General features: G+C 28.5%; 1 protein-coding gene across 1 annotated transcript in view; it reads right to left on the bottom strand.

Annotated features, from left to right (window-relative positions):
• LOC107439422 (palmitoyltransferase ZDHHC16) overlaps positions 1–15,170 on the bottom strand; it is a 103,118-nt gene that overhangs the window by 155 nt on the left and 87,793 nt on the right. The gene's annotated exons all lie outside the window — the stretch shown is intronic.

The following is a 15,170-nucleotide window of genomic DNA, read 5'->3' as shown; positions in this document are numbered from 1 at the left end:
TTCAATGATTAATTGTAGCACTAAAAGTCCAAAAATACATGTTTAACACATTGTTAACATATATTGTTGAAATGATCTGAAACTTTTAACTTCAAATAAAGTAAATTATATTAAATTTGCTTTTATCTCAAACTCTTAAGTATATACATTTTATGCTAACTTCATAAACATTTAAATAACAGTTTAAATTATTCGCATTTTCTTATTCCTTCTCTTTTTATTTGAGAAAAATGGAAAAAAAATCTGTGCCTAATGTTATATTTACTTACCTACCTATCCTCTTCGCGCCTACTGGCAAATAATGCCTCGAGTTTCTTTTTTCCAGGCACTTTTGTCCCGAGCCCTGCCTCCTCCTATCCATTTAATTTTGTTTTGCACAGATCTTGGTGCCTATATCTTTTCAAGTAAGTCTCGGCCTTCCTCTTTTACGTTTTCCATCGGGTACCAAAATAAGTTTGATGATAGCAAAGCTAACCCATTTTAAACTAAGAATATGTCCAATTCATCTTCATCTTCTCTTGAAAATTTCCCCTTGAAAAATTTTACATTTGAAATTGCATCGTTATTTGAAATAGTTTTAAGCCGGAAAAATTTTGAAATAATTCTTAAACATTTGTTCTAGATTGTTTCTAGTTTCCAGTTCACCGTTTTCTGTTTATTTTATATTTTTTTAACATATTTATTTTACAATTTTGTTTAAAATAATGTTACCAAGAAACAAAATCATACGGGTGTATGAAAAAAAAAATTCTAAAAAACTGTTCTGTTTGTTAAAATTTCAATAGAATTCCTACATTTTAATGTACTTCCTTAACCATATATCATGTACAAAAATATTTTATTGTGGAAGTAACAGTTTATCAATCCAAACTGAATAAATAAATTGCACACAATGTCCCTACTCAAATAATGCTAATTTTGACTTATTAATCAGAGTTCCCACAACTAAATCAAAGGGTTACCCTCTACATGTTTTCCAACATATTATTTTTACATGATTTATTTTATATTTTGTTTAGATTACATTTGCACTTTATTTAAAAAGATGTTGCTGGTGTGTGACTTTAAGATTAGACTGTCAGATTATATGTAAATTACGAGAATTGCAAAATTATTTTTTCAGCTCTACGAGACCATGAAACGTAAAGAATTTTGGCACAGACTTTTTTACGCGTAGTGTCCTTTTAAAAACTAAAATAATCAAGTTAGTAACAATAATTTAATACTTTCTCAATAAAGTTTAATTCTTCTTCATAGTGAAATATGTTTATCTTTTGGAACGCGCATTAGTAAACACATTTCTACCGGCAAAACTCTCAATAATATCTGTCAGGTTATATATAGGTTCCAAGAGTTGCAGAATTATTTTTTCAGCTCTACGAGACCATGAAACGTAAAGAATTTTGGCACAGACTTTTTTACACGTAGTGTCCTTTTAAAAACTAAAATAATCAAGTTAGTAACAATAATTTAATACTTTCTCAATAAAGTTTAATTCTTCTTCATAATGAAATATGTTTATCTTTTGGAACGAGCATTAGTAAACACATTTCTACCGGCAAAACTCTCAATAATATCTGTCAGATTATATATAAGTTCCAAGAGTTGCAGAATTATTTTTTCAGCTCTACGAGACCATGAAACGTAAAGAATTTTGGCACAGACTATTTTACACGTAGTGTCCTTTTAAAAACTAAAATAATCAAGTTAGTAACAATAATTTAATACTTTCTCAATAAAGTTTAATTCTTCTTCATAATGAAATATGTTTATCTTTTGGAACGAGCATTAGTAAACACATTTCTACCGGCAAAACTCTCAATAATATCTGTCAGGTTATATATAAGTTCCAAGAGCTGCAGAATTATTTTTTCAGCTATATGAGACCATGAAACGTAAAATTTTTCGGTGCAGACTTTTCCACACAGATATGGTGTCACTTTATAAATTAAAATAAGCAAGTGAACGACAAAAACTTAATTCTTTTTCATTAAAATCTGAAATCGTAGACACTTTTAAAGCAAACCTAAAATCAAATTAAAGGAAATTTAAATTTTCTTTTTCTGACCTCTTTTTTTTGTGGATATTGCGTGATGTACTCGATGAAAATCGTCCTCTATATTTAAGCCCGGCTTCTTTGTAACAGCCGATCAAAACTATACGTTTCCTTAAAAAATGACTGTAATCTTAAATAATAATACACCCGAAAACCTACCGACAGGAAACTAATTTTTTGAAGATACGTTGGACTATCATTTGAATTTAAAGAAAAGTTCAGTTTTGGTTGCTGCAACTCAAATAAAAATTTATTTAATTTAAAAATAAATTGGATTTTCGAAAGCGATCGCCGAAGGAAATTCAAGCCCTCGGCGTCTTCCCTCTAATTATTGCCAAAGCTTATTCCTCCGCTCTTAAGTTAAATGCAGTGGGAGTTAAGAAAAATGGCGCGTTTTATTTAAATTCTTTGTCGGAATCATAGAGCTCAGAAGAAAAAATAATTCATTGATTATTGAAAATTTAATCGAATTTAAGATCGAACAGGAACTTACAATTAAAATTTCATTAAAGGATAAGCCGAATACGAAACTTACACTACCGCTCAGTAATTTTAAAATATTTTACATTTTTAATGAGAAGCTTGCAAAATGCGGTGCTTTTATGCGATATTCATGTTTCTTGTGAAACTTCCTTTAGTCATTTCTGTATTAAACTTTGATTGTAAAATAAAAAATATAAATATCTTTTTTGCACGTTATCCATCTAAACTTTTAGGACTAAGTTTTTATCGCTGTATTATTTTTCACAAAATACATACGATGTTAAGGAAATCATTTGAACAAGTGCATTCACGGGTATAAATATAACAAGCCTAAATTATCAGTCTGCTGTCGTGATTTATTACAATTGGAGTAAAATTAATTCGAAATTTCGGACAAACTAACAAACAGAATGACCAGAATATGTAAAGTGGTGATAACTTCTGAAGGAGGGGGGACTTAGATTAAGGGAAACAATGTCTAGAAACAGTGTATCACAATTTTTTAATTGAAATTTGAGTAGTTCCCTCTCTCCAATAAGTGACAAAGGAGGTTACGTTCAGTATCATTGAATATTTTTAAATAAATATTAATTACTTAAATATTTTTTTTTAACTCGAAGTGAAATATCACAAAATATTCTAACATTCCGGAGCATTTCATGTCCGTTCTGTATCTTTCATATTTTGAAACTCCTTCTATTTCTTTAAACCTATTGGCATTATATATTTACATTAAGTACAAATTTTTATAAAATTTAAAATCACTTAAGGTATCCGACTACCTGCTTTGTGCCAATTTTGACCAAAATATCATTTTTCTACTTTTTTATATAAAATAAAACTATGGTTATTTCTCTTTTAAATACATTTTGAGTTTTGTTTGTACGTTAAATAGAATAGTAGTTATGATGATTTTTTAAAAAAATGTATATTAGTTATTAAATTTATTAAATGTGTCTTTCTTGGTTATTCTCCTTCATTCCAAATGTAATCTCTTAAAAAATTTTATACATGAAGTTTTGCATGAATATTTTTCTCACATATATCTAGAAAACAGACGACGGACTAGTGAAATAAATATAATTTTATACTAAAGAACTTAAATAAAAATAATTAATCGCAATATTTCACCTTTTTTTCTAAATAAATTTCTATATGTGCTGCAAAATATCTAAATGTTAATTTAATTTTTATGGGTATTATAAAGCAAGAATAATCAATAAGTAATAAATTTTAATGAAGTTATATGATTTTGGATAAAGGTCAATTGTTGGTCTTTTTTTTACTAGTTTTTCCCCATATTTCTTTTTAAAAAATTCTCATGCTTACTTGTATTTATACCATGTTTTATTGTATAATACACAAATAAATAAAAAAAATTTAAATTTTGTCTTCGAAGGTACTCTGGTACCTTGAATAGGAAAAGCATTAAATACACTGGTTATCATAAATTAAGGAAAAATCACAAAAATAGCGATAACTCTTTCAAAAGTAAGCCAAACCGTGCAAAATTTGCATATGTTGTCCACTAAGAGTAGCTGAGTAAAATTGCAATATGCAAATTAGTGGCTCTGCACTCGGCTTACGTCATCTGCCTGGAGCATAAAAGTCCAAGTTTGAGAGAAAGCACACAAATTTTACTGTGATTGCGACATTGAAAATCTGAGATAGCCAATTCGTAATAATGACCTCTAGGTATCATTTGCCTGAAGAACTACGATGGAGAGCCATCGGGAGACTAGAGGCAGGGCAGAGTCAATCAGAAGTGGCCAGATGGCTAAATGTGAGTCCATCTGTGGTTCATAGACTTTGGAGGCAATTTCAAACCACAGATTCGGCATCTAGGAGGTTCAGTCAAGGACGGCCAACTGTTACGACCAGTGCCGATGACCGATATTTGACATTAAGTGCACGCAGGAATAGAACCGCTACTCCGACACATCTTAGATCCTCTCTTGCTGCAGCCACCGGAAGGTTGGTGTCAACGTCAACTGTGCGCAGAAGGCTCCACGAAGGTGGTCTGTATGCGAGACGACCAGCCATTTGCGTGCCGCTCACATCACGCCATAGGAGAGACCGTTTGCAGTGGGCCCGACAACATGTCCACTGGACGTCAGATCAATGGAGGCCTGTTCTCTTTACGGATGAGTCCAGGTTTAGTCTAGAAAGTGACAGTAGACGTTATTTGATATGGAGAGAACCTGGGACCCGTTATCATCCATCAAACATCCGTGAAAGAGATGCATACGGAAGAGGCAGTGTCTGTGTTTGGGGAGGCATATCCTTAGGAGGGCGCACATACCTCCATGTCTTTCCAAGGGGAACCGTGAATGCTCAGGTTTATCGAGACAACATCCTTGATGCTTATGTGCGCCCATATGCCGGGGCAATTGGTGATTGCTTCCTGTTACAGGACGATAATGCAAGACCACACAGAGCTCGCATTGTTGATGATTATCTTCAACAGGAAACAATTACTCGCATGGAGTGGCCAGCTCGATCCCCGGACTTGAATCCTATCGAGCACGTTTGGGATGCTCTAGGGAGGCGTGTATATGCCATCAATCCGCCCCCTCAGACCCTTGCCACGCTTGCAACTGCTTTACAAGAGCAATGGCTCTCACTTCCTATTGAACTGATAGACCGCATAATTGAAAGCATCACACATCGCTGTTTGTGCTGTATTGCTTCTAGAGGCAATCATATTCCATATTAAAGGTACTTTTTCTATTGCAAACCGATACTTCCAATTTGTTTATTTTATACATGTGCTAATTTCTATACTACTATTAATGTCTGATAATTTCTTTTTATGTTGTTTAATACCTTACTATGTGTTGTATATTGTGGGTAAGTTTCATAAAATTCCATGTGTAATTTCTTGAGTTATCGCGATTTTTGTGAATTTTCCTTAATTTATGATAACCAGTGTAGTAATGAATTTCTGAATTAATTCGCTCGTATCATAAAAATCAATTTTATTTTAAAAATATACAAACTATTGTTAGGTTTTTCATTAATATAATTAAAAAAGAACTGAATATAATAGGTTTTGCTTGATTCCAATAAAATATTTTCTATTTCTAAAGTAAAACTTCTCGTATTACGTGTATGTCTTGAAAGTTTGGTAAAATATATTTTATATCGTTTATTAAAATAATTTTTACTGTCATTTTAAATTGCTCTTGATTTAAAAAAAAGTAAAAGAAATGATTTATAACGCACTAAGTTGAACTTTTGAAACATAACATTCGAAAATATATACATTTTGTGCTAATATTAGAAAATTTATGCTCTGAAAATAAATCTAAAAATATTTCGTAACTTGCTGCAAGATTTTTAAAGTGTATTATTTTCTATTGTTATATAGAAAAATATGAAAACAAAATATATATATTTTAAGACGGGCTTTGAAGAAAAATTTGGGAAAAATAAAACCACAAAATTTAATTAAAGCGAGCAAAAACGATATACATTGTGAAAAATTCCGGATCAAACTACGTTATTGCGGATTTTGGGTACATCATCCGCAAAATTCATTTTACCGTAAAATAATTTACGGTATATTATTTATTTATATATATATATATATATATATATATATATATATATATATATATATATATATACAGTAGAGAACCGATTATCCGGAACGATCGGGACTATCGCTATTCCGGATAACTGATTTTTCCGGTTTTCTGAATCGCTACAAAAAGCCGTTTTTTTAGTGTTAAACCCAACTAAAAAAAAATATTTGGAAATAATCTTAAAAATAAGAAAAAACGATGAGGTAATACACTAATGATTATTTCTGAAATGATGGTAAGGTAAACATCTTTCAAAAAAGAAAGAAAAATCCTAAAATCTTATGAGGAAAAAAAAAATTTTTTTTAAATTGCGGGAAAATTCATCGAATTTCGTTCCGGTTTTCTGAATTCCGGATAACGGGTTCTGTACTGTATATATATATATATATATATATATATATATATATATATATATATATATATATATATATATATATATATATATATATATATATATATATATATATATATATATTGGCAAGTGTATACATCTGTGATTTTGTCTCAGTTTTAACTTTTCAATTTTAGCACTATATTCATCTTTGAGTTGTATTTACGGCTGTTTTTGGTGAATTGTTAGATGTTTTGTCTTGTATTGAGGGGTCCACCAGCTCTGGCTCACAGCTCACTCAGTTTTTACTGGTTATCTCTGGGTTCATAATTTTTGTATTTTATATATATATAATTTTTGTATTTTATTTATATAAGGGTTAATAAGTTTTGTATTTTATATATACATATAATTTTTGTATTTTATTTATATAAGGGTTAATAAGTTTTGTATTTTATATATACATATAATTTTTGTATTTTATTTATATAAGGGTCTGTTGACCTTTTAAGTGATCCATTGTATTTGACGTATGGGCCTATTGGCCTAGGCCGCTGTATATATAATAAATAAATAAATATATATATATATATATATATATATATATATATATATATATATATATATGGGTCATTCTATATATATGGATCATATATGGGTCTGAAAAGATATAAATAGACTCAAAAAATTTCTTAAATTAAAGTAATTTAAAAAATGATAAAAATTACATAAATGCCTTTATTTAGTTTTGTTATAGGTCCTTATAATAACGGTCAAGTTTTCTGTTTTATTTTTTACAAGATTCAGAATATTTTAAATTCTGCCTTGTCTACGGAGCAAATGTAATAGTCAACGGAGGAGACATTTTATGCTATAAAATATAAAATGTCAATGAAGACTAATTCATTAATTATTGGGTACAACTGATATGAGTTTAACATTAATAAGTAAATAATAAAATATTTCATTATTAGAGATAGAGCTACATCCGATTAATCATGCTGCTATGAAAGGAAACATCCACTTTTAGCCTAGGTGTACAGTTTTTTAAGTAACTCTTACTGAATATTAATAAATTAAAATGTAAAGACTATTGAAATAAAAATTCAGACTCCACATGAAAGTTAGTGTTGAGGGTACTCTTTTATGAACATTTTATGCAAGTTAAGCATACTGTCTTTCTAATAACTATTTTGTTTTTTCTCTTTTCTTCTTGTTATTGTTTCTTTTTTCCCTGGGAACAAACGGCTTGCTCTATCAATTTCTAGAAATTTAAGTACATTTAATCACGATTTTTCGGTTAAATCTTTTTCTGATACAGATTTTAAAGTTTCTTGCTCTTTTTTTTTTTTTTTTTTTTTACTTTCTTCAAACAATATAGGGTTTTCTTTTAATTTCTGTCTAGCTTGTCTCATACTAAGTTTTTTCTGCTCCCTTCTCTTTTGCATTTGCACATTTGGTTGCTTTCTTTTCATGCATTTTGGTTTTGCCATTTTTTTCCTAAAATTCGAAGAGAAAAAAAATTTTAAACATCACAGAAATTATTTGGAAAAATTGCCAATATTTACTTCTCCGATAAGAAAAAGTTAAACTTAATTGATTTTCTTTAAAAATACAAACAAATTGACACATTTGTTCCATTTTAAAAAATATCAATTAAACGAAAATAGTTTTTTAATTATTAAAATTGTATTATGGTTATCTAAAACATTGTCTCTTCCATTGACTGTGTCTTCTCATCCGTGGACTTGTTATGTCCACGGAGGGGACGTCCACGGAGGAGACAAAAACTAGTTCTTGAATTTTTCTGATTTTTAGTTTTAAAGTTACGAAAATGGAGTAGGTCTTTTTATTAAATATATTATTTTTGCAATCTAAAATTCATCTATAAAAAATAAAATAATTTTCTCTTACCTTTCTTATGATGTCCACGGAGTATACGGTGAGAACTTTGCCAAACCCCAGTTGAACACAACAATCCGAAACTGACACCAAAGAGAACAAAAACAACTGATAGTTAACATTAGAAAATGGAATGGTTACCCCTCCCAGCAGCTGTCTTATAGGGATTTCGCATATGCTGCCCTTTATTGCATATTTACCGAACTATATTAATTGTCCATGGAGGGTGATTTCATTTCAAAGTTTACTAGTCATTTATGTTACAAAATTTTTTTTTTTTTTTAAATATTAAATAAAAAATTACTATAAACATTTAACTAGGTAAAACTACAAAAATCATTAAAATAACATTTAAATTGTTTAACAGTCATTAAAAATTATTTTGTGTCACAGACGTAGGGACGTCCAAGGAGGGGATTTTAAAGTTATGTTTATTAGAAAATAAGAATGAAATATTAAATACATTTAGCAGAAATGCATATGATTTGTTAGTTAGAACTTTACGAAAAATGATGAGGAAAAATATTAAGAAATCTGCTGTATTTCCTAATATTATTACTCAGGGACTTAAAAAATCACCTTTTTGTGAGAATGACCCATATTTACAGAGAGAGAGAGATAAAATATTAGTTCAAAAAATTTTTTGGACTAAAATTGTTTATAAATAAATACGTTATAATATTGTTATTTTAGTTTAACAGTTTTTATGTACAGTGCTCAAAATAAATAAATGGACCATTCTGAATAACTTTTTATCTAATGATCGGATCTTCACATTCTATTACTGATTCTTAATAGCTTGAGGAGGTTACCTCAAATGTGCTAATTAATTAGTGGCAGACGATATTTTAAATCACGAAATCATACACAAAAACGAACTTTTTCTGAATAAACATGCCTTTTTCCCGATTGATGGAGATTTTTGACCCCCAAAATATAAGGTATAACCCCAATCTGGTAAATATGGTCCAAACAGTTTGGTCAAGACAGCGGTCCTAAGTTTGGACCCCTTAATGTTAATATTATTTTGTTGCGTATTTCGCCACATCTCGAGAAATTTTTAAGAAAATTGAAGATTTTTTGTCTAAAATTTTAAAATTCGTTTATCCAAAGATAATTTCAGGAAAAATAATTTTGCATGGAAAAATCCAAAATTTTCGCGAAATTGGTCGTATAGTTACTGAGAAATCGAATTTGAAAATTACGTCTTTTTAAAAAAAAAATTTTGCACTGTGCATTGATAACACCTACTTAACAATAACTTCAATGACGCAAAAACAAATTTTACTTGCTTCTGTAAATAAAACTGTAGCCATTGGAACAATAGAGATATATGTGTGAAAACGACAGTTATAACCATTTAAGTGAAATCAATTTAAGTATTAAAATAAAAAAAGTGCGTTTCTGGGGTTGTATACAAACAATTTTCTGTTTATAAATGAAGAGTTTACTAGAAGAAAGTGATACTTAGTGACTATGATATTCTGAAATTCTGATCAGGTTAAAATAGGAATTACCTTGGCCAATTTAAAAACAATTGTTTTTAACTGGATCTTGTAATTTTCTTAAAACAAATTTAAAAATTATAATGAACAAAAGGATTTTATCAGAAATTAAAAATTCCTTTCAAATATCCATATTTTTCCAATTTACGTGTGGAAGACTTTGCTAAGAAATGAACACTTTTCCCCATTTTCAATTTTTCTCCCTTTTCTTAATCAGAGATAATTTTAACGAACAAATCTCTTTGATTTTTTAGAAAAATATTCTTTCACGTTTTATAATGAAATTCACGTTTCTTAGTCTCCTCAGAATTGTTCATTGATTTTGAACAACATATGAACTACTTAACATACTTCTAAGAAATACAACTGTATACGTTTAACTATTTGTCCTTTAAAATAGACTTTATTTTCACTACAACACAGTTTTCATTAGCATATTTCAAACGATTTCGTTATTTTTTTTTTACGCTACATACAAAAAGTTATAAGTTTAACGAAATTATAAAAAATGACCTGGTCGGAAACTTCCGCGCGCCATTCTTTAAATAATATTAACATATTAAGAACTTTAGGTTACGTTGTTTAGATATATGAATAAAAATTCTCTAGGAATTCTTCCTAGTTTAAGTTATTCATAGAAAAATTAAAATAATTTTGTTTGCGTTGGATATTTTTTATAAAGAAAGCAAGATCTTAAGAAAGCAAATCAATGAATCTGAATTCTAAGATTATGTATCAGAAACTCTTATTTTCATTCCATTAAAACAAAACAAAAACAATCCGTATAAAAACTATTTTAAATATTGTTTTTGTCAATTAATAAAAATAACAAATAACTTTCTACTTCCACCTACATCATTTTCGTGCCCTACTGATGATTTCGGTCATCGGCCCATTTCCACTAATGACCTGAAGCAAATGGTTTAGAAAATTGCACTATCAGAAGTAACTGACAATCGTTGATAGCAGTTCGAAGGACCAGCGTTGGAACACGTGTGTAGCTTCCCCCTTTTCAAAACAAGGCTGTTAGAGCACGGCTGTATGAAATAGGAAGAAGTATCTGATTTGGCTTTGTATCCTTATTTTTATATCTGAAACCAAGCTATAAAAGAAGAGGGGTTGTCTTTGTTACGCCAACTGATTTTCATCCACAGTTAAGTCCTCAAGTTATAGGGCAATCCCGTTCTAACGAAAGTGCACTAAGAGCATTGAAGAAGATTTGCGTGAATTGTATATTTATGTCATTTTTTCGGTTGACTGACCTTCAGGAATTAATTACGTAAAAGATTCTTTTTCTGTTGTAGGTAAAGTTATGTCATTAATGAAGACGAAAGGTTCTTTGATACTTAGATTCGATAATGTCCCACTCTTTACATTTTACCTTACGGGTTAGAACGTTTGGTTTTGCAATGCATAATTGATTGTTTATTTTTATAAGAGACCTTTAAAAACTTTAAAAGAACCTTTTTTTTAAATATTTTTCAGATGTACAAGTATTAGAAACCTAATTATTTTCGTGTGACCAAGGAATTTCATTATGCTATGCTTCGTAAAAAATATTGGAAATATAATGATATTAATCAATGCTTTTACTTAATTGCATATACTTGAAATAATCCCTCGCATAACAATTTTCTTAAAAATAATCTATTTTAAAAAGTAAGCGAATAAATACAAAATAGCAGGTATAATATTGTCAAAACCACACTTCAAAAGCAATTTTTTTCGCTGAAATATCAAAGATAATTCCTTCATATATTTAACTCTAATTAAAACTTCATATGTAAAGAATGGGAAAACTGAAAAAAAAAGTTTAATTTGATTAAGTTAAAATAAAACTTTTTTGATATTATTTTCTAATACACTTTCACACAAAGTGATTTTAAATTCTATCGGTGCCATCAACCGGTAATATGATTTTATAAAAAATTTTGATTTTATAAACATATCGTTAATATAAATTATAGTTTTATTAACATATTCGTTAATAAAAAATATACTTTTTCTAAACATATTTGTTATTAAACAATATACCTTTTAAAAACATATTCGTTAATAAGAATAAAATAAATAGACCTGCAACGTTTAAATTGAGTTTTAACCAATTTACAAAATATAAGGCAGTAAACTGTAAATATATTTTTTAAAAGTCAACTCCTCTTTTTTAATATGTTTTACTATTTCTTTTTAATTTTGGACTTAAGTAATCTTTGTTTGGGACTTTTTGGACTTATTTTAGTAGAAATCAAATACATTTCACGTGTTACGCTATTTTAAACCCTTGCACAAGAATCTGCTGATAAAATAACATTACAAATTAGCAAAAAATAAATAAATAAAAGAATATAAATTTGATAAAAAAAATTAGTCTTGAAAAACAGGAGTTAAGCTTTTTATTTTTTGTTCTCATGACTTTTGAAGGCGTAATTTTGCATTCGAACTCGTCGTCAGCCATCTCAGGAACATAGAATTAATTTCGTTTCATTTCCTTTGGAGGGTTGATTTTTTTCTGATCTCTGCCCACCTGCAATCAAAGATATCCTTTCCTTCTGGCTTGATTTTCGGCTTTTTTTCATTTTTGTTTTAACGAAAAATTCAAAATGTACCGACAAAAAAAAGTAAAGAAAAAGGGGAAATAGCAAAAGTTTAAGAGATAAACAATTTATTTGTCAAGACAATGGTAAAGCAAATACCGTCTTTCATAATATTCCGCCAAACCAGTTCCGTCAAACCAAAATCTATAATACATGTGATTTTAAGTTCATGAAAATAAATTAAAGTAATATAATAAGCGCATAAGTTTATTTATTTCAAAATTGGATATTTTGATCTTTTCTAGTGTTTGATATACTTTGTTTTACAGTTTAAAAAAAGTGAAAAAATTACATTGAAGTTTTAGTATTTTCTGAAGTTTAGGACGGGAAAAAACGTTTTTATTTTGTATTCGAAATTAAACAAAAACTTAATAGTTTCATCTTTTGAGCGTTAATAAAATGTTTTTTTTTAATTTTAATTTTAAATATTAGAATGTAAATTTTAATTTTAAATATTAAAATGTAAATTTTAATTTTAAATATTAAAATTTTAAATGTTAAATTATGAATTTTAAATATTAAAATTTTAAAGAACTCTAAAAAAGAAAACTAAGAAGATTTTATTAACGTTGAAAACGTTATTATAAACAAATTAGCATTATGAGCGTTTATTATAAACAAATTTTTATCATTGTTTGGAATAATTTTGTCTCTAATTTCCAATTACGGATAACAATTTATAACTGACAGAGGTGATAAAGTTTTTAAATTGAGTGAGGCTTCAGAATATCACTTGGCGCTTTCCCTTCAATAATTAACATACTCTTCCACATTCGAGGTTTTTGCGAATTACTTTTAGAGAAGTAAAGCAGCAGAAAGTTTTAAAATAAATAGAAATTTTAAAATACTTTCATCAACAATTTAAGAGCATGACAATTTGACTGTCTGACAGTAATACATGTTTAAATCATTTATAAGTAGGGGGGATAAAATTCCTTTAATTCTAATTTATTTAAACATAAATACATACATTATCTTTGCTACCACTAGGAAATACATTTTCTGAAACTACGGAAGTTCCGTAGTAATTGGAGGATATGCATTAAGGTTTTCATTAATTAATTAATACATTGGTGCTTTTTAAAATGCTATTCCAAATACATATTTTTTGTTTTAATAACTTTCAGGTCACACTGCAAAAAATTCCAGATCAAATTACGATATAAATCACCGCACTTTGGGTGCATCATCCGTAAAATCGATTTTACCATAGAATCCACTTTTACTGTAAAATATTAGACCATAATTTTTGCAGTAATATTTATTAAATTAGAGTGATTCAGTGAATTTATGTTAATTATTACTGTAAAAATTACGGTACATCAGCTTTTTAATTTCGTTACATGTTCCGGTAAAAATGGATTTTAATCCAGAACTTGTTCCAGAATTTTTTACATTGAATGTTAAATAGAATATACGTTATTGAAGATATCAGTTAACCTTTCTAATGACTCTAAAAGGGTTGTAAATTTAATCCTTAATATTTTAAGAAATATTTTTTTCAAAAGAAGCGTAAAAAAATTTTGAAAACTTCAACACTTTAGAAGGATTAAGTGGTCTTTCAAATTTAAATTAAAAATTTTCTTAATTAAATAATTTGAAAACATAGCGTCTGAAGTAGATGTTCCTAAATTTTCGAGTTGAGACTTTTTACGTATGAATGAATCAGTCAGGTGGGTTTTGTCAACACTTCCAACAAATCCGATACTTTACTAGTCTGAACATTGTTACATCGTTCTGTTTTTCCCTCACTGCGCAGTTTTGTAGTGCAGTAGTTGCGACATTTTTTTATACATCCCTTCCACTGTACAGTGCATGTTCGTTACGTCGGACTGCTAAATTGATCCGTGCGGAGACTTTGTCTTTCTTTTTAGGAGATGTTGATCTTGTACTGTCCAAAAGCAGTATTGGGGGGAGAGAAGTCAACAAAAGTTTCAAGGATCTAATACTTCAAATTGATCAAAGCTATTTTGGAGTTTTAAGTAAACACGTTAAATAGTACTTCTCACAATATCGAGGGAACTACGATAAGTCAATAATTTTGTAAAATATTTTCAAAAAATTCAAGTGGTGTCAAAGCGAAAATCTTTTTTTTTCTTCAATTAAAATCCTTTTGCCACAGACCTATAGATGTAAATAAAGATTTTTTTTATTAATTTAATATTTCAGGAACTATTGAGCTGCTGCATACGATCATCTGTATTGGAAACGTCAAAATAGAGAAATAGCTAATATTACAATTATATAATAGAGATAATAGAAAATTATAGAAATAGCTAATATTTCGTAACAGGTATTTGAACGAATTTTACTTACTAATTATGAATTAAAAAAATGTGTTTTACTGTTATACAATGGGAAAAAAAGGTTTTTACTGAAACAAAGAAAAACATTACAAAATATTAACTAGCTTCATTAAATACAGAGATCACATTAAAATGTGTTCATAGCCTCTTAACCCACAATTTTGTACATTTTCATCTATACACCGTTAACCCTTGGACACAAATGGGACACTGAAGTCTCTTTTATATATTTTTTCTGACTCTCTAATTTCAAGCAAAAATATATTTTGGTACTTTTTAATTACAAAAAAGCCTAACAGTCAGTAAAAAACATCTGTTAGATTATCGGAATTATATTTGTACTGAAATATAAAATTAACAAAAAAGTAGTTTGAAATTTCTTTTTCATGCATATTCGAAAAATTAC

The sequence above is a fragment of the Parasteatoda tepidariorum genome, chromosome 11 (assembly GCF_982258835.1).
Source record: "Parasteatoda tepidariorum strain Cologne lab strain chromosome 11, Ptep-v5.0, whole genome shotgun sequence".
Taxonomy (NCBI): domain Eukaryota; kingdom Metazoa; phylum Arthropoda; class Arachnida; order Araneae; family Theridiidae; genus Parasteatoda; species Parasteatoda tepidariorum.
Note: the sequence above shows the minus strand (reverse complement) of the source record. Positions and strands in the feature narration are given on the sequence as shown.